Source organism: Neofelis nebulosa, chromosome 1, assembly GCF_028018385.1.
Source record: "Neofelis nebulosa isolate mNeoNeb1 chromosome 1, mNeoNeb1.pri, whole genome shotgun sequence".
Lineage (NCBI taxonomy): Eukaryota > Metazoa > Chordata > Mammalia > Carnivora > Felidae > Neofelis > Neofelis nebulosa.
Genome location: NC_080782.1, coordinates 218,203,601 through 218,230,845, shown reverse-complemented (window position 1 = coordinate 218,230,845; position 27,245 = coordinate 218,203,601). Strand labels below are relative to the sequence as shown.

General features: G+C 43.7%; 1 protein-coding gene and 1 long non-coding RNA gene across 5 annotated transcripts in view; both read right to left on the bottom strand.

The window, feature by feature from the left end:
- Window positions 1-7,071: 7,071 nt before the first annotated feature.
- LOC131485402 (uncharacterized) lies at window positions 7,072-14,847 on the bottom strand. Its single transcript, XR_009248819.1, has 2 exons — window positions 12,176-14,847; window positions 7,072-9,088 (listed from the first exon to the last, which is right to left on the bottom strand). It is a non-coding gene; the product is annotated as an uncharacterized LOC131485402 (long non-coding RNA).
- A 2,154-nt stretch (window positions 14,848-17,001) lies between these two features.
- The window catches only part of GPALPP1 (GPALPP motifs containing 1), a 63,642-nt gene continuing 53,398 nt past the window's right edge, over window positions 17,002-27,245 (bottom strand). For all 4 annotated transcript variants that reach the window (XR_009248806.1, XR_009248810.1, XR_009248813.1 and 1 more), the window contains 2 exons: window positions 25,432-25,533; window positions 17,002-17,130 (listed from right to left, as the gene is read on the bottom strand). The gene's annotated coding sequence lies outside the window, so the exon portion shown is untranslated. The remainder of the gene's footprint in view (window positions 17,131-25,431; window positions 25,534-27,245) is intronic.

Genomic DNA, 27,245 nt, shown 5'->3' with positions numbered 1-27,245 from the left:
TTCTTTGTGGGTGCCTAGCTGGCTCAGTCAATAGAGCATGTGACTCTTGATCTTGAGGTTGTGAGATCAAACCCCAGGTTGGGCCTACAGCTTACTTTAAAAAAAAAAAAAAAGGAGGAAAAAATTATTTCTGGGGCACCTGGGTGGCTCAGTTGCTAGAGCTCATGACTCTTGATCTGAGGGTCATGAGTTCAAGCCCCACTTTGGAGCCTTAAAATAAAAAATAAATGAATAAAAATAATTTCTTAATTTCAGTATACATTGCTAAAAGTTTAAGAACATTTTCCTATGTGGCTGAAATAACATCAGCACCTTAAAAATAATAACAATTCCTTAACATTATCTAACACCCAGTCCACATTCAGATTCCCCTAATTATTCCAGCTATGCCCTTTACAGTTAATTTCTCCATACCAAGATTCAATCTAGAATCAGACATTTGTTACTGCTTGGTATGTCCCATAACTCTCCTTTTATCTTGAGCAGTTGAATAATAAGAATGATAAGAAACAGTGTGCTAAGAAAACACCAGGCTTTAAAATTGTCCTTAGGAGTCTGTTAAGAAGAAATATTGGGGTGCCTGGGTGGCTCAGTCGGTTAAGCATCTGACTTCGGCTCAGGTCATGATCTCACAGTTTGTGAGTTCAAGCCCCGCGTTGGGCTCTGTGCTGACAGCCTGGAGCCTGCTTCGGATTCTGTGCCTCCCTCTCTCTGTGCCCCTCCCCCGCTCACACTCTGTCTTTCTCTCTCTAAAAAATAAATAAACATTGAAAAAAATTAAAAAAAGAAGAAGAAGAAGAAGAAGATTTAGTTGAAGTTTCAAGGGTCCAGAAGTCATTCTTTTTTTTTTTTTTTTTTTAATTTTTTTTCAATGTTTTTAATTTATTTTTGGGACAGAGAGACACAGAGCATGAACGGGGGAGGGGCAGAGAGAGAGGGAGACACAGAATTGGAAACAGGCTCCAGGCTCCGAGCTGTCAGCACAGAGCCCGACGCGGGGCTCGAACTCACAGACGCGAGATCGTGACCTGGCTGAAGTCGGCCACTTAACCGACTGCGCCACCCAGGCGCCCCCAGAAGTCATTCTTATGTCAGCAGTAAGAGCCCTCACCTCTGTAGAGTGGGACAAGTGACTTAGAACCTGGCTGTTCAGGTAAATCACTCTAGCCAAGCTCTACCCAAGCTATACCACCTCTCTGTGCTTTGATTTTCTCTTTAGCAATGCAAGTAAGAAAATACTAGTCTCAGGGGTTTGTAAGAAAAAGCTTATCATTGATCAACTATAAAATATTAAATACATATATGCTTGCCATAAAAAGTTGTATCTAAAGCGAACAGGAAAACTCAAGTCATAGGAATTAGACAATGAACGTTCAACTCACACAAAGGAAGAGAAGTCTGCTGTTGGAAGATGTTTTCTCTTTTGATTCATTTTTCAATGTTTTTCTTTCAGTGCTTTCTTTTTTTTATATATCACAGTGGCAGCAGGTGAGAGTTCATTAGACCAGATACATTAATAGGACATAATAAAATAACATTATATTTATAGATCTGAGTGTAGTGGGAGTGGATGTACAGCCTTGACACAGGAGAACAAACACTGAGCAATGTTTCATAAACATTCTTCCATGTCAACAAAATGCTATGGCCATTACTTCTAAAGGAGAGTGCAGGGGCACCTGGGTGGCTCAGTAGGTTGAGCATCCGACTCTTGATTTTGGCTCAGATCATGATCCCATGGTTCATGACATCAAGCCCTGCATTGGGCTCTGCTCTGAGCATGGAGCCTGCTTGGGATTCTCTCTCTCCCTCCCTCTGCCCCTTTCCTGCTCTCTCTCTCAAATAAAAAAAAAAATTTTTTTTAATTATTAAAGAAGAGTTAAGTTTGTTTGGGGGTTTATTATATGACTTTATTATTTCCTATTATCTCACATGTGCTGGGCCTAGGGAAAGGAATCTTTACACCTTTGGTTTTAAGCATGTTAAAAAGCCTAAAAATGAGACATATGGATGTGTGTACTGGGTTGAATAGTGTCTTCTAAATCAGATTCACACAGAACCTCAGAATGTGACCTTATTTGGAAATAAGGTCTTTGCAGACATAATTAGTTAAATCAAAGTGAAGTCATCTGGATTATGGTGATTATGGATTGTGGTAATCTAATGACTGATGTCCTTATAAGAAAATGGAAGTTTAGACACAGACCCACCAGGAGAACACCATGTGATGATGGGGGTAGAGATTGTAGTGATGTGTCTTCAAGCCAAGAACTATAAGAAGCTGGGAGGGGGCAAGGAAGAATCTTCCCTTAAACCCTCCAGGGAAAGCATGCCCTGCTGACACATTGATGTTGGTCTTCTGGCCTCCAGAACTGTGAGAGAATAAATGTCTGTTGTTTTAAGCCTCCAAGTGTGTGGTAATTTGCTACACGGCCCCAGGATGCTACCACGACACTGCAGTCTCATGTGCAACTGAGCTTTGGGAAGCCGATCCATTCTAACCAAAATTCACAAACTGTTTTATAAACTCAGATTTCAATTTATTCATCTACAATAAGAAATGTCTGGCGGGATAACAGGTCTTCCCTCAGGGAGCACCAACCTGGTGTGTAGGCCTAAATTATGAATCAGGCAGGAGGAGAAACTAATATTGATAGAGCGTCTGATGTGTTTTAGGTACCATACGTGTCACAAATATAAAATCGCAATTGTGATCAGGGCTCTGCAGAGAGAGGTACTGTGGCACGTAAGCCAGAGAATTGAGGACATCAAGGAGTTCAAGGAAGATGAATCTCAGGAAAGGATCTGAAGGAATGATAGGAATTAACAAGGAGAAGGGAAGATGGCAGGTACAAAGGCCTTCCATAGTCAAGGAACTGAAAGAAGGCTCATGCGCACTGGGGTGGGGGTGGGGGGTTGTACCGGTTGAGGCAGGAGAGTGAGAGGTGACACATGCAAGGGCTCTCAGATGGTGTTCAGGTTTGTGTCTTTCTCCTAAGGCAACAGGGGAGGGCGGTGGTTAAGTTTTCCTACACAAAGAGATGGCAAAATTAGACTTGTAGTTGGGGAAAGATCACTGTGGCTGCAATGAAGGCACAAATTGGAAGGAAGGGATTTGATACCCGAAGAGGGTCCAGGGATTAGGAATGAACACATCACACCTCTGCAGACACTCTATGAGACCCCACGAGAGCCACCAAGAAGCCAGGCCCCTTGACCCTCGTGCCAGGAGGTCCCTCCCCATAGACCCAGACTTCCCCTCGGAGAGAAGTAGGGCTGAGCATTTGCCTGAGTTATCCAAGCAGAGAAAGAGTAACTAAAGAGCAACTAAAGGTATCACTGGATTGGGTTACAATTGTGGTTTTGGACCGAATTTTTACCCTTGCTACCCCAAATGATGAGAGCTCATCAGATCAGATCTATAATGGGATATAATACTATAACACTCTATTTATACACCTGAGTGTAGTGTAGGTGAATTCACAGGCCTGATGAGTGAAGAAAAACCAAACGCTCCACAATGTACCTTAAACATCCTTTCGGGTCAGAATATATCCACCTAAGGCGTTCTTTGTAACAGCTGCTGCCCTCTTTGTATGTGTACTGTCATTCGTCCTCTTCTTTCTTTCTTTCTTTCTTTCTTTCTTTCTTTCTTTCTTTCTTTCTTTCTTTCTTTCTTTCTTTTTTATTGAAGTATGGCTGACACATAATGTTGCATTCGTTTCAGGTGTACAACATGATGATGTGACAACTGTGTACATTATGTGATGTTCACCAGTATAGCTACCGTCCGTCACGTACAATGCTATTACAATACCATTGACTATCTTCCCTGTGCTGTATATTTAACTATTTCCTTATTTAATATTTGGTAAACAATCTCTCCCAGGTATTTTGCTATTACACCAGCATCTTGAACATGGGCCCAAGTACACTTCGGAGAGATTTTTCTGTGGCAGTCTTAGGAGGAGGATTTCTAGGTCTAAGAGAAAGCATATTCAAACACTGATAGATCGTGGCAAACTCCCTAAAAGAGAGACGGTCAGTCCGTCTCTTAAGCACACTGATTTCTTTCTGGGTAGGATATTCACGCTTTGACACACGTTATCTAGTTTTTGTTGGTTATTTTTCTGATTATAAAATTGACATGTTTTGGGAGATGGAGAAAATGTCTTTCACTTGACCTATTAAGGAAGGCACTGTGGGTGTTTGATTCATGTACATGGATGGCTGCTTCTGGTGAGGGGCGATTATCGTCTGGCATGATGTTCAGGTGAGTAACTCCCCAGAGAGGATGGGCTTCTGGCTTCGCTGAGCCCACGTTTCAGAATAAGCCCTGACACGGACCGGAAACTTCTGCACTACAGAGGGGAGAGCTACAAGTTGGCGGGTGGGATGGGGAGCCCGACAGGAAGACCCAGAAGCCAGTGACGACAAGCCTGGGATGGGGAAGGACAGGGAGCTAAATGCCAGACGCAGTGCAAGTGGAAAGGGATTTTGGAAACGAATGTACCATTTCCTAGAGTTCACAAAATTCCCCTCTCTTTGTTTTAATTGTGCCTCAGAATATGTGTTTAACCTCTTATTAGAGATGCTGTGAGTCAATTAGTTCTGGCCTTTCTCCCAGGAAGGCGGCTGCACAGCTCCCGTGAGTTGTTTCAACACAGTGAAGAGAAACCAGGGAAGCCCGTTTCTGACGGCCAGAGTGGGAGAAGGTGAGGGGAGGCTGCCGCGGAGGGATGACGAAGCACGGCCGAAGGCTTGCTCTAGGTGCTGTTTTAGGTAACAGATCTAAATCCGTTTTTACTCTCACTTCAAGACCCAGGTGAGCAAGTGAAAGGGGTGAGGGATGACTTGTCCCTGAAGGGTTTCGGTGTCGTGCTGAAGAGCAGGCCAAGGACGGCTGGGTGTCACCAGGCAGTGAAACAAGAGCGACAGGAGAAACACCAGGCAGAGGGTGACAGCCGCGAGCTGAGGGCAGGGGGGGCCTGACTCTACCCGGGCTGCCCAGGGGAGCCTCCACAGACAGCACAGCACCTGAACTAAGTCTGAAGGGCGAAGAGTAGTTCTCCACGAAGCCCAGAGTGTGGACAGGTGTATCTGTCCTAGGCTGAATTAACAAGTGACCTGAAGCCGGTGGCTTACAACGACAGATATGTATTCTCTCACAGTTCTGGAGGCCGGAAGACCTCAAGGCATTGGCACACCACCCGGAGGTTCTGGGGAGACTCCATTCCTTGCTTCTTCCTCCTTCCGATGACTGCCGGCTCCCTTGGCCTGTGCCACACCATCCCAACCTCTGCTTTCACTTTCACGCGGCCCTCTCCTCTTTTGTGGCTTTTAAGGACACAAGTCTTCGGATTTAGGCCCCACCTGGATGACACAGCTTGATCTCACCTCAAGATACTTAAATCAATTATAGTGGCAAAGACTTTTTTTTTTAAGTTTATCTTGTGAGAGACAGTGCAGGTGGGGGAGGGGCAGAGAGTGAAGGAGAATCCCCAAGCAGTCCCCGCAAGGTCAGCACAGAGCCCCATGTGGGGCTCGAACTCAGGAAACTGTGAGATCATGACCTGCCAAAATCAAGACTTTGATGCTTAACCCACTGAGCCACCTAGGTGCCCCTTATCTTTCTTTTTTTCATGTTTATTTACTTTTGAGAGAGCGAAAGAGAGACAGAGCATGAGCATGAGCATGAGCATGAGCAGGGGAGGGGCAGAGAGAGAGGAAGACAGAATCCTAAGCAGGCTTCAGGCTCTGAGCTCCGAGCTGTCAGCACAGAGCCTGATGAAGGAATCGAACTCACGAGCAGTGAGATCATGACCTGAGCCAAAATTGGACGCTTAACCAACTAAGCCACCCAGGCGCCCCTGAACTTCCTAGCATGCAAAAACGGGGGAGGGACAGAAAGAAGGAGACAGAGATTCCAAAGCTGGCTCCTTGCTGACAGCAAAGAGAGAGCCTGATGCAGGGCTCGAACTCACAAACTGAGATCATGACCTAAGCCGAAGTCAGAGGCTTAACTGACTGAACAACCCAGGCACCCGAGTCCCTTGTCTTTTCAAATAGGATAGCATTCATAGATTCTAGGGGTTAGGGTGTGAGCATATCTTTTTGGAGATCTACCATTTAACCCATTCAGAGGGTCTCTGGGAGAAAGCAAACTTCTTCTTCTTCTTTTTAATGTTTTTATTTATTTTTGAGAAAGAGAGAGAGAGAGAGAGAGAGAGAGAGAGAGAGAATGAGCAGGGGAGGGGCAGAGAGAGGGAGACACAGAATCTGACATAGGCTCCAGGCTCTGAGTGGTCAGCACAGAGCCCGATGTGGGGCTCGAACTCACGAATCGTGAGACCATGACCTGAGCCAAAGTCAGACGTTCAACCGACTGAGCCACCCAGGTGCCCCTGGGAGAGAGCAAACTTCTTAACGGAAGGCCTTTGATAATGGTGTCCCCACCATCTTTCAAAGGTGGAATTAATTGCTTTCATTTCCACAAATGAAAGGTTTTCCAGGCCTCCATGCTTTTGTATATGCAGCTCCCCCTTTCAGTTTTAATCAAGTTGGATGGTGGAAGGAAATCAGTAGGATGGAGCGGTGGTTGGAAATAGGTTTAGTGGATAGGACAAACAGGCTCTCTGGCTCCAAATGTTTGTATTTCATCAATAAAAGCTTCTTTTGGACTATCCAGCTCTGTTCGGGAAGCCCCTTTACCATTCTGTCTGGCTTTATGTAAGTAGCAGTTAGGAGGTTTATTTGTGTGGAATGTAAAAATTCCTCTCTGAAATTTGATTTCATGTTTACTCATGAGTAGCAGCTGCTTGCAAAAGTTGTTCACCTTTGAGTAAATTATAAATTTGCCTCTGAGCACATAAATATCCTAAAGGTTTATTTTGTTTTGTGTCTCAGGAGAAGGAAGTGGGACAGAATGAGCTGGATATTCATAAGGTTGCAGATAATTTGTTTTGAATGCTCTCCGTAGACTGAGGCACAGTGGCTAAGGAGGAGGAATGCTTGAATTTCAATGGGAATTGTCAACATGAAGTGAATAACAAAGGTGCCAGCCACAAGATCAATGCCTTCCTATCTTTCTTTTATTGTCTCATTGTAATTAAAGCCTAAAGTGGATTATGAAAATATACAAACAAACATCTTCCACCTTGGATTTATGCCTGGCGTGCTGTGAGGTTCCACAAGGCGGGATGTGATTGCCTATGCATTATGCAGATTTTACTATAGTGGAGAGACTTTATAATACGCTGTTTCCATGTGGTAAAAATGTGAAGTCTGGCGACACAAAGACAGATGAAAGGGTACTGCTTATTAAAGATCACAAGTAGACTAGGAAAAACTAAGAGGCAGGGAAGAAAATAAGCCATGGTGGCCCTGACACAGAGAAGGTATTGAATATCTGGTGCACAGTCAGAGGGAGAGGGCAAAGGAGTGAATGGGAAGCAGATGAAAAGAGAAGCCTAATATGTTGCTGTTTTCTAACAAGTTTTACGTTTGTTTAATCTCTAACACCCAACAGGGGGCTCAAGTTCACAACCCCAAGGTCAAGGGTCGCATGTTCTTTTAACTGAGCCAGCCACGTACTGCACAAATTCTTCACTTGTATAAAACACTGTATATCGTTGCTGTCTGAACTAACCCCATAGCTTCTCCCAGGGATTCCCCGGATTCTTGTCCTCTGTGGTCTGGACATCACTGTTCACACTCCGTTCCCACTAGAGCAAGGGGAACAGCTTACTAGGCCTCTGAGAGGGAGGAGGCAGTGCAGAAAACATCCCTCACCAGCTTCCCATTCTCCGCCCCTGGAGAATGCTGGAACAAAAAGAACCCACACGTGCCAAGGTCTGGGCATGCACTGGGGCCAAAACCTCTGGGTAGGAGTAAACTGATCTTTCCTCTCCCTCAGTGCACAGAACCCCTGACGTGGCCCACACTGGCCTCTGGAGTCTGTTGGGCTGACGGATGCCCAAGGAATCCTTCTATGGCAAGGACGGAAAGTGTCCTGGCCCTGTGGGCCTCTGTCTCCACCTCATGGCCTGCTCTAGCCAGGTGAATAGAAGCAGAGAGGTTGGCCCTGCTGGTGTCAGGGCTCTGGCCAGAGACAGGGTGGCAGGACTGAGGTTTCAGAGAGTGTTTTGCTGCATAAAGTGTAAGGACTCAGACAGGCTTCAGTCTGGAGCCTCATCCTGCAATTTCACGTCTTTGAACGAAGGCAAATCATTTGCTGCCTCTGAATTGAATGTCTTTTTCCATAAGGTAAAGGTGATACTACCTACACCCAGAGTTATTGTGAAGACAAACAGGATGCCTGCCTGCCTTCCTTCTTTCACACACTCACTCAACCAATATTTTGGAGTGCAAGATTTGGGCAAAATTCTAAGATAACCTCCAATGACCCATACCCTTGTGTAATCTTTCCCTTTGAAGGTGGGCAGGATCTGTGACTATGATGAATGTTACTCCTGTGCTGAAGTTGTGTATTGTGGCAAAGTTGAAAGGATTTTGCAAATCTGTTGATTTTGAGTTAAGCAAAAAGGAAATTATCCTGGGTGGATCTGAATCAGATGAAAGCCCTGAAAGTGTCAGCAACAGTCTCTTGCTGGCTTGGAAGCAGGTCATTAGGAGTTCTAGAACCGCAAGGAAATGAATTCTGCCAACAACCATAGAAGGTCCGAAGAGAACCTGGAGCCTCAAATGAGACCCCATCTCATGGCGGTGCCACTGTGGTTGCAGCCTTGTGAAAGCCTCGGCAGAGGAGCCAGCTATGCCACGCCAAGACTCCTGATCCGTGGAAACTGTGAGATAATAAATGTGCATTATTTTAAGCTATTATATTCCAGGTAATATGTTATGCAGCATCATGCTGAGTGCTGGGATGCAATGGTTCACAAGGCAAGCACAACCCTGCCCTGCTAGGAACACAAACAAGGAAATAAGACGACTAACTATTATCTGATGAACGAATAAAGGAGTAGTACGTTTGAGTTAAGTACTTTGAATCAAGTGCTTGAGTTAAGTGCTTCTGCCACTCCATCAGGAGCAGGATTCTTCAACTGTAGGTCTGCTGCCACGATGCCTGCTGGGAAGGGGAAACAGAGAATGTGGGAAGGAGGAGGACATGAGTGGGGGAGGGGAAGAGGGGGAATCCCTTCCAGGTAGGGAGGGAAGGGAAAACAAAAGTCCATTTGCTTCTAAGAGGAAAGGCAGAGGAAGAAGAAAGAGGGGATGATGTACCATGGCTTTGTCTTCTCTCACCTTCCTCCCCCAAGTTGGGAGAGGAGGGAGGTTTTAAATAACCAGAAAGTTTGGGGGGGTGGGGCGCCTGGGTGGCTCAGTTGGCTAGGCAACCGGCTTCGGCTCAGGTCATGATCTCACTGTTCTGGGTTCGAGCCCTGCATAAGGCTCTGTGCTGACAGCTCGGAGCCTGGAGCCTGCTTCGAATTCTGTGTCTCCCCCTCTCTGTGCCCCTCCCCTGCTCATGCTCTATGTCTCTCTGTCTCTCAATAATAAATAAACATTAAAAAAAAAAAAAGGAAGAAAATTTGGGGGGAGATTTTAGAGTAAGGGGACATTGCTCCTTTTTTCTATGGGTAAATACCGGGAAAATTTCAAGTGTCTTTAGAAGAATGAGAAATCCAGCCCCTACCCAGCTGAGGCAGGAAACTGTGGATCTAGGTGGAGGGAGGATCAGAGACAGCATCCCCGTCCCTCCTCCCCGACTCCCGCTCAGCCCTGCTGTCTGTAATCTTATCCACAGCCAGCTCATTTGGTCCCACTTTCTTCTTCTGAGGCACAAGACAAAAGAAACCCTCAGGATATTTATGTGTTCAGAAGCACTTATGATTTACTCAATAAGTGAAGAACTTGTGAGCCGCTGCTAGTCATGAGTAAGCATGGAATCAGATTTCCGAGAATGTTTCACCCTTCACACAGTGGGAGAACAATGAAAGAGATGGTTTTAAGCCAGAAGAGACTAGGGTACTTTTAATTAGCAAGATCAAGTGTTATCCCTCAGGAGGGTGATGGTGGCTTGAACCCAAGAAGAGACCACCATTAGCAAATAAAGAAAGCTTTCTTGTTGTTGTTGTTCTTATTATTCTTGTAGCATCTGGATGTATCGAGAGTATAATTGGCCCCATTAAAAGCAACACCTTGGAGGGGCGCCTGGGTGGCGCAGTCGGTTAAGCGGCCGACTTCAGCCAGGTCATGATCTCGCGGTCCGTGAGTTCAAGCCCCGCGTAGGGCTCTGTGCTGACAGCTCGGAGCCTGGAGCCTGTTTCCGATTCTGTGTCTCCCTCTCTCTGCCCCTCCCCCGTTCATCCTCTGTTTCTCTCTGTCCCAAAAATAAATAAAAAACGTTGAAAAAAAAATTTTTTAAAAAAGCAACACCTTGGAGTGGAGATTTTTCGGGTTCAGTTTTGTTTCCCAGGGAGACATGTGGCCGTGTCTAGAGACATTTTTGGTTGTCATAACTTGATGGGGGGTGCTATTAGCATCTAGCGGATAGAGGCCATCCCTGCAGCCAACCACCCTATGATGTTTAAAGACAGCCCCCACAATAAAAACTATTCAGCCCAATTGTCAATTGTGCTGCTGTTGAGAAATGTTTCCTTGGGGAAGCCAATATTGCTAAAGGGAGGTGCACCAGCCCACATGAGGGTGAAAGGGAGGAGCAGGGAAGAAAGAGTGCGGCCTGAGTGAAGGCCTGTGGGGCACAGCCAGTGGGGGATCTGAACAGGGTGAAGCCTAGAGCAGGAGGTGGCTCAGAGACAGGGGGCAGCTGCAGAGGTGAGCCCGCTCAGGAAGAATCTTTAAGCCATGTACAGACTCTGGACTTCATTTCAAGGTCCTGAGGGGGAGAGATTGGAGGGTTTTAGGCAAGGCTGCGGCAGCAGAGTTTTGCCCCTTACAGCTTACAAAGGAATTGCAACGACTTCTCAGTGGATCTTCACAATAACTCAGTGAGGAGGGAAGGAGGGCTGTTGTTATTTCTATTTGTAAAATACATCTGCATGTCTTGACTGTCTTCACTACACAGGGGCCATAAGCTGCCCTCCTGCCTACGACGGGAGGAAATATGGGAACCAGGAAAAAGAAATAAGAGGTGCATTCCCAGCTTCACACGCAGAAGTGGCAAAACGGCATAGAGGGGTCTTAATTGCCCTATTTGTCCGCCAACCACCAATGTGGTGGCTTTGCTCTGGTTATTTTCCCTTTGATGAACCTTGGCTATGCATCAGCTACTTAGAATCACACAATTAAATCAAGTTCCGCTTCGGCAACCGGCTGCACATAAATTGTGATATTAGTTGAAATAAGAATAAACTATAAGAAGAGTTCATACCTACAATGGGCAGTATTATCCCTATGGGAGCGTGATCAACCAGTCAAAAGTCAATGGGCTGTGAAACCTTACTGAAACCAGATGTTAGTTAAATACGGAAGTGTGGGAAGATGAGCAGCAGAGAGAGAACAGCTTGCCTTCATAAATGGATTAGGATGAAATACTGGCATTCAGAGAGAAGTACAGCACAGTTAGAAAGAACATCTCATTTGCGGTATGGCTCATTCATATTGATGTGGAGAACAAAGATAAAAAGAATTAAACGTCCTTACAACTTACAGCCCTTTGACAAGTTCTGAGACAGGCAGAGTGATCTTCTGGGAACTCAACTGCCTTCATGTTAAGACTTTGCTAAAGCCAAAAGGCAAACTTAGCTTAAGATTAGCCCAACCTCCAGGATCCTGTAAATCTCCCTTAACATATAAAAATTCCTTTGGAAACTTCCTTTATCTCTACTCCCGGAGATACAGGTGAGCAATCATCCCCCAAGTATATGGCTCCCTGATATACATCTGAAGGGTCTCTTGACTCAGGTTTTACTAGACAGTAGTAAGTGATCTTTTCCTAACAATAATAGCTAACCCCCTCAAGGTCCTGGAAACCTTACTTTCAAATTCCTCAGAGACTTACGCTATCCCTAACCCCCTCCCAACTTGGAAGTACATAACCAGCCACTCCTCACAACCCCAGTGCAGCTCTTTCTGTCCAAGGGTCGTGTCCCCGTGCTTTAATAAAACCACCCTTTTGCACCAAAGATGCCTCAAGAATTCCTTCTTTAGTGTTCATGCCAAACCCCAACATTTTCACATTAATATCACTCACTTTCAGAGCATCTCCTACTCATAGTCCATAAATCGGCTGCCTGGAATTCACAATACGCTGACTTCCTGGGGGATACAATGAACCTTCTCCATGGGATCTTTATTTATAATGTCCTCCAACCACGCTGAGGGTGAAGGTGCAGTGTTGTGCCTTCTGTTCTGCAGGTGGTGAGGAGGAGGATTCTGTGAATAAACTGCATATTTACTGGCCGAGGTCAGCGATTGCTTAACAAATTCTCTGGTTTATCCTGGAGATACTTGCAAATACATATACATTAAATTGAAAACCAGAATAAATTCAAGAAATAATTTCCATCAGCAACCATGATTGTTTTCAGTAGTTTAGCATTAGTAACAACGCTAAGGCTTCACCCTCTGCGTTTATTTTTCTAAGCTGTAGATGACACATGACATCATGTGTTCTAGAACCTTCAGTGGCTCCCTCTGTTTTCAAGATAAAATTCAAAGGTCTGGCATACAAAGCTTTTCACAATCTAATACCACCTACTCTGCCTGCTTTTCTTCCCCCATTTGGGATCTTGATATGGAAGACATGTAACAGCCACAACAGGGGCCTGCCAGTCCATATGACTTATGCCCATGTTAATGCCTCCTTATTTCTAACAATGTTGTTTCTTCCATCGAGACTGCTCTCCCTACACTCTACCTGGCAAATTTTTCTGCATCACTTTAAATAACAAATTGGATGGGGCTGTAGAAAAAATGACTCTGCTTGGAAACCCAGGTTTTGGGAGTCAGAGTGTCCTTGTCCTTTGACCTGTACGTGAATGTTAGTTTGATTCTAACATTGGTCATTTGCAAGTAGATACCTGCCCAGCTCACAAGGATTCCCCTCTTTTGGGAACTGCCACCTTGATCCACCTGTCTCAGGCGTAAAAGGAGGAAGCAAGCCTACATAAGAGAGTTTCTTTACAAATACGGTCGGGAGGCCATAAACTAAGAAGAATTTATGCCCACCCTCATCAGAGGAACCATAAATGTTGTGCCAGCTGCAAGCCCTCGGCCTGGACTTAACTCCTCCTCACCAGGACACCTGAATTGTTAGCATTCTTCACTCCGAAAGGAGCCAAGAGGATTCGACAAATTTCAATCCCTCGTTTGAATGTTAACTCAGTCAATCCCAGGTCACATATTTTCCGTCTGTGTTCTGCATAGAGGGCCTAAATGAGAACTGCACTTGTGAACTTTTGCCTTTATAACCCTGCCCCTCTCTGTCCTCCTCAGAAAAAGAGTCAGGTTCCTACCTACATCTTTGTCTCCAGAGTTGCAATCCTAACCGCCTAACTAAAAGGCTATCTGATTCAGGGTGCCTGGGTGGCTCAGCTGGTTGAGCATTTGACCTTGGCTCAAGCCATGATCTCACGGCTCAGTTTGTGAGTTTGAGCTCACTGCTGTCAGCACAGAACCTGCTTCTTATCCTCTGGCCCTTCTCTCTCTGTGTCCCCTCCACTCAAGCTCTCTCTCTCTCAAAAACAAAATTTTTTTAAATGCCCGTTTGATTAAATTTTCAGTGAATTTTTTTCTTGGTGGACACAAGAATGGACCTCTGGCAGCTATATTTGTATCACAGGATCCACAGATTTTAGAGCTAGTGTTTGACACCCTGTAAAATTCTCTTTTCTGGAAATTTTTAATTGGGACCCAGGAAGAATTAGGTCATACCCATTATGTGTCTGGAACTGCAACTTGTAAGTTTAACAACTGTGAGGCAGCCATTTTCACTGTGAACCTGCAGAGGTTGCAGAGGAATGAAGTCCACGGAGAGAGAAGCGTATAACAAATCCACATGGAGAAGCAGAGGTGACAGATGGAGAAAGACACCTGGAGGCTTGGCTGACCTTAATTTCAGTTCCTTTCTTTTATTTTTTTTAAAGTTTATTTACTTACTTTGAGCGGGGGGAGAGGGGCAGAGAAAGAGGGAGAGAGAGAATCCCAAGCAGACTCTGCACTGTCAGCACAGAGTCCGATGAGAGGCTCGAACTCACAAACCATAAGATTTGTGACCTGAGCCAAAGTCAAAAGTCGGACATTCAACCAACTGAGCCACTCAGGCGCCCCTGTTTCACTCAATTCTAATGCTCTGGTTGGTGCAATTATTTCTGCCTTTTGGTTTGAGGTGCGTGTGGCCAGTCTTTTGGCCTCCATGAGAGCCTTTAGGAAGACGACAGCATATCTTGCCTTTCCTAGTCCATTATCCATAACACCGCTGCTGTCTAGAAGTCAGATTTCCTCTGCAGTGGACAGAGGTTCACTCTGGAGATCTTTGTAGCCAGAGTGAATCTGATCAAGTACTTCCTGATTGGGGGGTAGGGTGGCAGCTGTATCTGGGAGTATCTATCTGTCAGCATGGCCTGAGATTGTAACCTTTTGTTTTGGGATAGTTCCTAGGTTAAAAAAAAAAAACCCTGGAAACATGGTCCAAACAGGCACAGGCTGACTTCTAGGGGATTTTTTGTTTGTTTGTTTCGCTTCTTTTATCAAGAGGCACGTGGCTGCCACAGCTCCTCTTGGCCACCATGTCCAATTGTTCAGAAAAAGAAGCTACCATTCTCTTTAAGGGCCTCAGCATTTGGGTTAAAACCCCTACAGCTATTCCCTGCCTTTCATGTACAGACAAATCAAACAGCTTGTCAAAATCAGGGAATGCTAAGGCTGGAGCTTCATAAATAGGGCTTTACTTGCCTAGCTTCAGTTTGCAGGGCTTCAGGAAAAAAGGGGGGGGGGGACAGTTTTAGTCCAAGTCTTGACTTGATTCCAAGTCAAGAGAATGAAAGAAAACTGGAAACCTTAGTTTGGAGAGCCATAGTCAGATATTCAAGGAAACCAGAATTCAGGATCCAGGTTTATAGGCAAATAAAAAACACTAAGACAATCAGAATTAAATCTAACATCCACAAAGATATATTCTTGGAACATAATTTTTCCCTAAAATCACCCTCATTTCCATCAAAGATAGCCAAAACGAGTATTAATGTGTTTGGAAAACAAGTCCAGTTTTAACAAACTTGGCCCAATAATTTTTAAAATTTTATTTATTCATTTTGAGAGAGAGCATGCATGCACATGAGCGGGGAAGGGGCAGATAGAGGGAATGAGAGAGAATCCCAAGCAGCCTCTGCACTGCCAGCACAGAGCCAGATGCGGAACTTGAACTGTGAGATCATGACCTGAGCCAAAATCAAGAGTCTGCCGCTTAACCACTTAAATGCTTCACGGATTAAGCCACCCAGGCGCCCCCAGGGTGGATTTAAACAGGGAACAACAACAAACAGAACAACAACAAACAAACCAAACAACCAAGTGGGAGAGTGATTTCTTCAATCTCCCAGATCCCAGATCAGTCTGTTAGATCACTCCCATTTCGCCAGGCTGGAGCATCCAACCCTCCGAATGGCTGGGTCACGTGATCCTTTGTCACTTGGGGATGTCTAGACTCAACACTGGACCCTAATCAGTGTTCAATCTCCCAGAGTGTTTACCAGAAAGGCCCTGTTTACCCAGTGTATTCTGACTGTTATGCTGTCTTGCCCAGACTTTGTGAGAGAGCTTTAGTTTTACTTCTAAGATCTCTGCCACGGACCTGGCATAATTTATCCCAACAGAAATCCTTCGGGTAAATACAATCAGAGTTTCAAATGAGATCTGGATTTCAAATGAGGACAGAATGGCACGCCAGTGGTCACAAGCACCAAAAAAGGGTGAATCTCCTCCAAGGAATCTGCCCCTGGTCCTGACAGCTTGAACCGTTTAGCCCAAGCAAGCTTCCGCTGCCTGCTGCTCCGTCCGTCGGAACCCAGGGAACTGGAGGGCAGAACCTCAGGACAGCTGTCCCATCTGGGTCACCAAATTTGTAACCGAACCAACAGGCGTTTGTTTACGCCTTGGTGAGTCACAGAAACTGCACCAAGTGAGTTGTCGCACAAGGAAAACCTTATTTGGAAGCTTGGACTCATTTGCTGCAAATAAAGTTTCCCTTAAGGGACAACTGACATGGTGCAGTTTCTATGACTCACCAAGGAGCCAACACGCGTGGGTTTGGTTACAGTTGTGACTACTTTTCTCTTTCATCTTCAACCCTTCGACCTCCAATTGCTTACCTCCAAGCCACAGCTGAATAGCAGGCCATTGTGTGATTACTGCACAAGTGATTTATCTCTTTTCCTATGGATAGAGGCGTAAGTTGCTTCCTTTTTTTTCTTTCTTGTTTCAATATTTCACAAAAAAACCACAAAGAATATTATATATATCTACAACTGCATATAAGTAACGATCCTTAGGGTGTATTTCTTGGGAGTGGAATTGCGGAGCTGGAAGTTACCCACTACACATGTTCAACTTTACAAGACAATATGAAATCGTTTTTCTAAAGTCATTGTGTTAGAGTAGGCAGTTAGTCAGGTTCTAACACGATACCTGGAGGCCAGCACGAGGAAGTCATGGCCAGCTATCGGGAAGGTCAGAGGCGGGTCCTGACAGCTCTCCCCAAGAAGCCGGATCTACCCAGGCAGAACTAAGATGGCAGGTGCCACGACAAGCAACCTCTGACCAAATTAGGAGGAAAAAGCTTGAAACGCTGCTTGCCGCCCAAGTAATACGTATTCCGCCCGCTAGTTAACAACTGTCAATAAAAGATAGAAACATCCCCACCTTGCGTGCAGCTCGCTCATGCTCTTCCGCCCGCTTGCGCGCCTGCGCACCTGCGCATGCTCGCTAGGTCTCCCTCGGTCCTTCCCGCTCCCCGCCTCCCTCTCTAGTTCGCCGGCTCTCATATCTCGAGAGTGTGCTTTTTTGCTTTAATGAACTTGCCTGCTTGTGTCACTCATGTGCTGTGCTGCGTGTTTGTCCTTGAATCGGTTCCCTTGACCAAAAATCGTCCGCGAGTCCTTTGGCTCTGTCTGGCTAGAGGCCCCAGGGCCCAGGATCTCCCCAGTTCACCTGACAACAATTGTACAAGTTTATATGCGCACTGTCATTAATAGCCAAAAAATAACTAATATTTACAAAGCATTATGATATGCCAGGTAGTCACTCACTGATAGTTTAATGTTGCCCTGTTTTTGCCTTCTTAGGATAAATACTTGGTGATGATGATTCTTATTTGTAATATACTGGTGGGTTCAGATAGTTAATAGTCTCTTTAGATTTTTGCATTCATACTCAGAAGTGAAAAGGCTCATAATTTCTTTTTTTTTTTTAATTTTTTTTTCAACGTTTTTAATTTATTTTTGGGACAGAGAGAGACAGAGCATGAACGGGGGAGGGGCAGAGAGAGAGGGAGACACAGAATCGGAAACAGGCTCCAGGCTCCGAGCCATCAGCCCAGAAGGCTCATAATTTCTTTTTCTTGTCCTGACACTGTTTGGGTTTGAAGTCAAAGAAACACCAGCTTCAAGAAATGAGGTTATCCCTCTAATTCTGTTTTCTGGCATGATTTGTATAGTTGTTTTCTGTTCCTTGAGAATTGTCAAAACTCAACAGTAAAATCATTAGAAGCGGGGCCTTTTTGTTGGGGGCAAGGTTGAGGATGTCCTTAATAATCATGTCAATTTCTTTATTAGTAGTCTCTGTTTCTTTTCCTTCTTGTATCCATTTTGGCATTTTATGTTTTGTTGTTTTTGTTTTTTTTTTTTTCCAGAATGGATCTCTTTTATCCAGGTTGCCAATACTCGTTTTATTTTTTTATTACTTTAAACTCTATTATTGTTTTCTAATGTGTAATTGTTTCTTGTCTGATGTTTTCTTCATCAGTTTTTCCAGTTATTTATTTATTTTTTTAAACGTTTATTTATTTTTGAGACAGAGACAGAGCATGAATGGGGGAGGGTCAGAGAGAGAGGGAGACACAGAATCTGAAACAGGCTCCAGGAAGACTCTGAGCTGTCAGCACAGAGTCCGACACGGGGCTCGAACTCACAAACCGCGAGTTCATGACCGGAGCCGAAGTTGGACGCCCAACCGACTGAGCCACCCAGGTGCCCCTCCAGTTATTTTTTAAAAAACAGCTTTTAGGTTCATTGATATTCTCTACTGTGTGATTCGTTGATCTTCTCTGCTTAATTTCTGCTTTTATTTTTATTGATTTCTTCCGGTTTCCTTGGGTATGACCTGTTGCTTGTTTTCTGATTTCTTCAGCTCATTTGTTTATAGTATTTTGGTTTTTGCTTGTTGGGTTGTTTTCTTATTTTTTGCTTGGAATAATCTTCCCTCAGTTCCACAAAGCCAGTCCTCCTCTTCCAATGGCTCCTGCCCACACCCTTGAAACTTGTAGCTTCTCCAAACCCTCTCCATTCCTCTCCCTGCTTTATTTTTATTTTCCTCTATAGCATTAATAATAGCTATAGCTATAATAAATATAGCATATTTATTACCATCAAACATATTCTTTATTTTTTATTGCCTATTTCCCTGCATTATCATGTGAGTTCTTTTAGTTTTAGTTAATTTATAGAACTGTTCAATCATCATCATATCTAGAACATGTTATTCTTTATTATCTGTTATTTTTCTGCCCATTTTTTAAATTGGATTGTTTGGTTTTTTGTTTTTTTTTTTACTGTTGAATTGTATCACTTTCTTACATGAATTAGATCTTTATCTTCTCCCCACATAAGACAAGTATAAGTATATCCTCACTGACCTCTGGTTGGTTTCTGGCCATCACTGCTTCCCTTTCCCAACATGTTAGGAATCATCTTGGTTTAACTCTAGATTTCAATCACAGGAAGAAAGAAAAGAGCCCTCCTGCAGTCTGCCCCCAGCACCAGATCACAATCCCTTTCTTTCTCTCTGAAAGAGATGAGGAAAAGAGCTCTCTTCCATAGCCTTTGTAATGTCCAGATTCATACACTTTTTTTTGTAGCATTTTTACGATCAAACATTCTATATATTTTACTTATTATTTCTCTTTCCCTGTTAGAACGTAAGCCTTTGGTTTATTTTTTATTTTTTTAAAGTTTATTTATTTATTTTGAGAAAGAGGGGTCGGGGAAGGGCAGAGAGAAAGGGAGAGGGAATCCCAAGCAGGCTCCTCCGTTGTCAGTGCAGAGCCCCACGTGGGACTTGATCCCTCAAACTATGAGATCATTACCTGAGCTGAAATCAAGAGCTGGACTCTTAGTCGACTGAACCACCCAGGCACCCCTAGAACATAAGCCTTTTAAATTTTAGCAAATATATGAAATTGTTCAGTCATTGTCATAACCCAGTTGTATTAGGGCAGGGCCAGAGGAGGAGAGGGAGCCAGCAGCCTTTGCTAGTTTGCTAATTTCAAAGTTCCATCTTTTTGCTTAGGACAGCTTGGGTTGGCTCTCATTATTTGTAGACACAGAGTTCTAAAATAACATGTTTACAATTGAATATGAGAATTAAGCTGTGTATTTTAACAGGGTAAACTATGTTTTAAAAAAATCCTCTTTAGGAATATGTAAAACACCATGGAAATGCAATAAGCAAAATCCGTAATGTGGGAAACGCTTTAGGATAAATTGTCCAATATTTTCAAAAGATAAATTGCATGGAGAAGTAAGCAGAGGGAGAGGGAATTTCTATATTAAAAAGATGCTTAAGGGGTGCCTGGATGGCTCAGTCAGTGGAGCATGCGAGTTTTGGTCTCAGGGTAGTGGGTTTGAGCCTCACATTGGGTGTAGAGGTTACTTAAAAATAAAATCTTAAAAAATAATAATAATAAATAAAAATACAGGTATTTTTTATACCATAAAATGGTGGCTCAGTCGGCTAAGCACCCGACTTCAGCTCGAGTCATGATCTAGTGTTCATGGGTTCAAGCCCTGCATCAGGCTCTGTGCTGCCTGCTTTGGAGCCTCTGTTTCCCTCTCTCTGCCCCTCCCCCACCCGTGAGTGTGTGCTCTCTCTCACTCTTTCTCTCTCAAAAATGAATAAGCATTTATAAAATGTTTTTAAAATCTTTATTCACTTTTGAGACCGAGAGAGAGAGAGAGAGAGAGAGAGCGAGCGTGAAGAGGGAGGGGCAGAGAGAGAGGGAGACACGGAATCAGAAGCAGGCTCCAGGCTCTGAGCTGTCAGCACAGAGCCCGACGCGGGGCTCGAACTCACAAACCGCGAGATCACGACCTGAGCTGAAGTCGGTCGCTCAACCAACTGAGCCACCCAGGCACCCCACAAATAAACATTAAAAAAAAAAAAAATGAGATAGTCATATTTTAAAACAAATAAATACAGATTTTTAAAAAGTTTACAATTTTTATGAGTCAAATGAGGAAATTCAAACATTCATTTGATATTTGGTGAAGTTAAGAACTTACTAATTTTAAAATATATGTAGTAATAACATTTGGTTATGTTTATTTTATTATTTTATTTTATTTTATTTTATTATTTTATTTTAGAGAGAGATAGAGCATGAGCAGGGTAGAGCGTCAGAGGGAGAGAGAGAGAAAGAATATTAAGCAGACTCCATGCTCAGTGAGGAGCTCCACGCGAGGCTCAATCCCACAACCCTGGGATCATGACCTGAGCGGAAATCCAGCGTCAGCGCTCAACGGACTGAGCCACCCAGGCGCCCCCATGCGGTTATGTTTTTAAAAAGAGAATTATCTTTTAGAAACAGACACTAAAACATTTCAGACGAAATACGATGTCCCTGATATGCTTCAAATAATCAGGGTAGGGGAGTCGATGAGAGCATAAATGAAGGAAGAATGGTCATGAATTGATCATTGTTGCATCGGGGTGATGAGAAGGGTCATTATACTATTCCCTATACTTTTGTATATATTTAAAATTTTCTACAGTAAGAGCTTTTTAAAAGTTCTTCTTTATAATTACTGACCTGGAGATCTAAAAAAATAAGCGAGAAAAGAAAACTACAAAAGCCATTATGTAAAGATTATACTAATTACTGTCATGGTCTAGTAGGGGAGATAAGAAAGTAAACATGCAATTATGATACAATGCAATTAAGCTCTATCATAGAAGTATCGCAGGGTAGTATATGTGTAGGCCAGGGTCACTCAACCTAGTCTGGAGTATCGGGGAAAGAGAAAGATGTGGAGAATAGCACTCTGCCCAGAGTGGACATGAATTATAGCTCTGTTTGGCTTCGATGATGACCGAGACCCCAGTGTATGTCCACCTGCTGCTACTCCTGGCCTCTGTTTTAATCATTCTCTCTATGTCCTCTGAGACATCTATTTATTTGAAAACATAGTCTCAGTCTGTACCCCCGGCACCTTCTTGCCTTACCAGAAACCTGACTCTTCCTGGAGACGTGGCCTCCCTGTGGACCTTCCAGGTAGAGGCCATTTGACTTCCCACAGCTGGTCCTTGTGGCTGAGGGCAGGCAGGGCATTGACTTTTCCTTCTGGATACCGTCCCACCCCATGCCACCTCCTGTTCCTCTTTCTCCTCTTATGTCCTCAACCTCTTCTCTCCATTGGTCTTTTATTATCCAACTACGTTCAAGTTTCTGCATCCTAGGGGCGCCTGGCTGGCTCAGTTGGCAGAGCATGTAACTCTTGATCTCTGTGTTGTGTGTTCAAGCCCCACGTTGGGTGTGGAGCCCACTTAAAATGAAAAGAAAGTAAGAAAGAAAAAAGAAAGGAAGGAAAGAAGGAAGGAAGGAAGGAAGGAAGAAAAAAAGGAAGAAAGAAAGAAAATTAGTTTCTGCAACCTGGTCATAGAACCAAAGAAAGAAAGAAAGAAAGAAACCCTGACTCTGTGGGCCACACCCCGCTTTAGTAACCACATCTGTCTCTTTCCCTTCAGAGCCAACCTTCTTCAAAGAATAGTCCTTGAGCATCTGCCCTTCCTCATCTTCCTGACACCCATCAGGCTTTTAGCCTCACGGCTAGCTCTTCTTGAGTCAGTTTTGATATTTTATGTCTCTAGGAATTTGACTATCCTGAGTTATCTAATTTGTTGACTCTTACAATCTTCATTTCTGGAGGGTCAATAGCAAAGTCCCTTCTTTCTTGTTCTTCTTTTTTAATTTTAAATATGTCAGTCTTTATTTTTATTTATTTATTTACTTACTTACTTACTTTACTTACTTATTTTAAAGTAAGCTCTATGCCCAACGTGAAGCTTGAACTCACAACCCTGAGATCAAGGGTTGCATGGTCTTCCGACGAAGGTAACCAAGTGCCCCATAATGCCTGCCTTTCTTTCTTTCTTTCTTTCTTTCTTTCTTTCTTTCTTTCTTTCTTTCTTTCTTTCTTTCTTTCTTTCTTTCTTCCTCTTTCTCTCTCTCTTTCTTGAGTGCAAGCTGGGGAGTGGCAGAGGAACAGGGAGAGAGAGAATCTCAAGCACCAACATGGGGCTGTATCTCACAACCAGGAGATAATGACCTGAGCTGAAATCAAGAGTTGGAAGCTTAACTGATCGAACCACCCAAGCGCTCTCATTTCCGATTCGAGTAATTTGAATCTCCATTCTTTTCCCTTGGCCACTCTAGCTAAAGATTTGTCAATTATGTTGATGTTTTCAAAGAACCAATTTTTGAGTTCATTGCTTTTCTCTATTGTTTTTCTATTGTCTACTTAATTAGTTTCTGTTCTAATTCTGATCATTTCCTTTCTCTGCTTGTTTTGGGTTTAATTTGGCCTTCTTTTCCCAATGTCATGAGGTGAAAGCCTAGCTTATTAGGTTTCTTCTTTCTAAAAGGTGTTTAAAGCTATTAATTCCCCTTGCAACAAATATGCAAGCTCAAATTTGTTTTCATTTTCATTTATCTCTAAGTATGTTCTAATCTCTTTGTGATTTCCTCTTACTGAAAGTAATGCAGCAATTTCCAAATGCAAAGGACACATTAGGTGCACTCAGTGTAGCACTAGACATAGTAATTACTCCCTCTTTAAAATTCTCTCTTCCAAAGTTAAGAAAAAAATGTTAACTGCTTTTCCTCTGTTTATTCTTATTCAGATACTTTCATGGACTCCTCTTCTTCCACCAACCCACTAAATGTTAATGTTCTTTGTTATTCCTCAGCAGGACAAAAATAGACCCAAGAATCAGGATGGTATGAAGATGTCCACCTCGCTCCAGTCTACTGTACTTTCTATGGGTTTAGACAAATGTATAATGACATATATCTATTGTTATAGTATCATACAGTGCAGAGTATTTATTTGCTTTTTTTTATTTTGAGAGAGAGAGAGAGAGAGAGCACAAGTGGGGGAGAGAGGCAGAGGGAGAGCGAGAATCTTAAGAAGGTTCTATGCTCAGCAAGGAGCCCAACACGGGGCTCGATTTCATGACCCTGGGATGCGTCCCAGAGAGCAGAGTATTTTTATTGCTCTAATCATCCTCTCTGCTTTCTATATTCATCAATTCCCACTCTTAACTCTGGCAGCCACTGATCTTTTTATTGTCTCCACAATATTGCCTTTTCCAGAATATCATATAGTTGGGATCATACAGTATGTAGCCTCTTCAGATCGGCTTCCTCCACCCAGTAATATATATTTAAGGTTCCTCCATGTCTTTTCATGGCTTGATAGCTCATTTATTTTTAGCGCTGGCCAGTATTCCAGTATCTGGATGGACCCCAGTTTATTTGCCCAGTCACCTTACTGAAGGACACCTTGCTTCTCAGTTTCAGCAGTACAAATAGAGCTGCTAAAAACATCCATGTACAGGTTTTTGTGTAGACATTCTCGATTCTTTTGTGTAGATACCAAGAGGTGCAATCACTGGATTTGCCTGGGAAAAAATATGTTTCGTTTTGTAAGAAACAGTCAAACTGTCTTCCAAAGTGGCTGTACCATTTTGCATTTCCGCCAGCAACGAAGGAGAGCTCTTGTTGCTCCAAATCCTTGCCAATGTTCGGTTTTATCCATGTTCCAGATTTTGGCCATTCTAATAGGTATGTATGTTCCATTTACTTTTCACAATATCCCTAGATGTTACGTAATTTATGGAATATCAAACAACTTGTAAGAAGTGGAGTCATGATTTAAATCTGGTCACTTAAATTTCCAAACTGAGCTCTTTACTATGCAATATTACAGTCTCTTCCAGAATCTTCCACATTATCTGCATATATAAAAATACCTTGGGGCGCCTGGGTGGCTCAGTCGGTTAAGCGTCCGACTTCAGCTCAGGTCACGATCTCATGGTTTGTGGGTTCGAGCCCCGCGTCAGGCTCTGGGCTGATGGCTCAGAGCCTGGAGCCTGCTTCCGATTCTGTGTTTCCCTCTCTCTCTGCCCCTCCCCCATTCATGCTCTGTCTCTCTCTGTCTCAAAAATAAATAAACATTAAAAAAAAAAATACCTTGACGTGGAGACAGATGTAGCTCCACATGCAATCCAGCAGCATGTCTGACATGAAAGCTTTCTGGTATTATTATTATTCCCTTTTCATGCATATAGTAGTTTTCTATTGCTATGTAACAAATTACCACAAACCTAGCAACTTAAAACAACCTTCATTTATGAGCTCACAGTTCTATACTTTTTAAAGAGAATATTTATTTTATTTTTATTACTAAAAATTTTTTTAATGTTTATTTTTTAAGAGAGAGAGAGAGAGAGCAAGCTGGGGAGGGGCAGAGAGAGAGGGAGGGAGAGAGAAATCACAAACAGACTCCATGCTTTCAGTGTAGAGCCCAACGTGGGCTCGAGATGATGACTTGAGCTGAAGTCGGACGCTTAACCGACTGAGCCACTCAGGTGCCCCTAAAAAGAATATTTATTAAGTTAAATTACTGTTTGCTAGAACTTCCCCTGATATGGTCCACAGAACACTCATCTTGAAAGACAGTCTGTGAAATAAGGGTTCTACAATTTGACTTGTTGGAGAAACCTCATATTCATTTCCCCTCTGAAGTACTATATTCATAATGTTGTGTAAAAGTTATAGAGTCTGTGAAATCCTGCAGTATAGAAACCTGCTTAACGTTAACTCGTTATTTATCAAATTTATTTGACCACACAACCATTCTGGGAGGAAACATATATTATCATCTAGGAGAACAATTTCTGGGGAGTTTACTTTAAAAAACACAGGTATAGGGGCACGTGGGTGGCTCAGTTGGCTAAGCGTCTGACTTTGGCTCAAGTCATGATCTCACGGTTTGTGGGTTCGAGCCCCGTGTTGGGCTCTGTGCTGACAGCTCGGAGCCTGGAGCCTGCTTCGGATTCTGTGTCTCCCTCTCTCTCTGCCTCTTCCCCGCTCATGCTCTGTCTCTCCCTCTCAAAAATAAATAAACATTAAAAAAAATTTTTTTTTAAATACAGATATATATATAGACAACTTACTCATTTTTCCAGCAAACACAGGGTGGCCACTTAGCAGCAGGTGCTGTGCTGGGCACTCATAGGAAGAGTCAGAACCACGGTTTCTTCACAACTTCATACTTGCTGTGGAGCCAGAGAATAAACAAATCATCATCAAACATTATTAAAAACTGAGATAAGTACTATCAAGAAGTGTAGGGAACATGTGAGAATATCATTTAGACTGGGAAAGGGTCTTTAGATCGGGAAAGGGCAGGCTTCTTTGACAAAGTGACATTTCAGCTGAAGTCTGAAAGATGAGGGGAAGCCAATCAGGTATTGAGTAGGGAGAAGCATTCTAGACCAGGAGGGTGGCGTGTGTAAATGCCTCCCAGGGTCCAGATAATACTGGGTGGGTGGGTGGATATTGACAATATTGAGTAATTTCGGGAGAAGGAGGGGGCGCCTGGGTGGCTCAGTGGGTTAAGCATCCGACTTTGGCTCAGGTCATGAGCTCACGGTTCATGACTTCAGGCTCCACATTGGGCTCTCTGCTGTCAGCACAGAGCCCACTTCAATTAAAAAAAATTTTTTTTCAACATTTATTTATTTTTGAGACAGAGAGAGACAGAGCATGAATGGGGGAGGGTCAGAGAGAGGGAGATACAGAATCTGAAACAGGCTCCAGGCTCTGAGCTGTCAGCATAGAGCCTGATGCGGGGCTCAAACTCACGGACCGCAAGATCATGACCTGAGCCGAAGTAGGACGCTTAACCGACTGAGCCACCCAGGCGCCCCATCACAGAGCCCACTTCAGATCCTCCTTCCCCCTCTCTCTGCCCCACTGGTGTGCTCTCCCTCTCTCTCTCAAAAGAAATAAACATTTAAAAACAATTTTGGGAGAAAGATCACGAATCTTCAGTTTGGGACATGATTACCTTGAGATGTTGTGACATAAAAAGAAATACACATTTGGTCTCTCCTCCCAGTTCCTGGCACAGAGCTTCTAAAACCCTTGTAGCTTCCTGAGTCATAGGGTGAGAGGAGGTTATTCACAATAACACTTAGAGGACGGGGGCTGATTGCCAGAGGGTTGGAACTTTCAAAGCTCCCCGTACACCCCCGAAAAAAAAAGAATGAATCAATCACGCCAATGCAATGAGGCCTCCACAAAAAACCCTGAACAACAGGATTCGGAGAGCTTCTGGGCTGGTGAGTAAGTACATGGAGATACTGAGAGGCTGGCATGCCCAGAGAGGGCCCCGAACCTCTGCCCCCATACATTCCTCCCCCACACCATGTCCTATGCATCTCGTCCCTTTGGCTGTTCCTGGGTTGTATCCCTCCATACCAAGCCAGTAATAGCGAACAGTGAAATGTCTCTCTGAGTTCCGCAAACCATTCTGGCCGGTCATCAAACCTGAGAAGAGGGTCAGGAGAATCCCTCAGTCAGAAGTACAGGCAGCAGCCTAGAACTTTTGTTTGGTGTCTGAGGAGGAAGAGTCTTGTGGGGCAGCCCTTAACCTGTGGCATCGGAGGCTCACTCTGGATAGAGAGTGTCAGATCTGAATTGAGTTGTAGGACACTTAGCTGGTGTCCATAGAGAATTAGGAAAGTTCTGGGTGTGGAGAAAACCCCACGCATTTGGTGTCAGAATCCTGAGTGTAGAAATGTTGTTTCCTTTTAATTAAAAAAAATTTTTTTTAACATTTATTTATTTTTGAAAGAGAGAGAGAGAGACTGAGGGCGACCAGGGAAGGGGCAGAGAAAGACAGTGACACAGAATCCAAAGTGGGCTCCAGGCTCTGAGCTGTCGGCACAGAGCCTGACACGGGGTTGGAATTCACCGACCACGA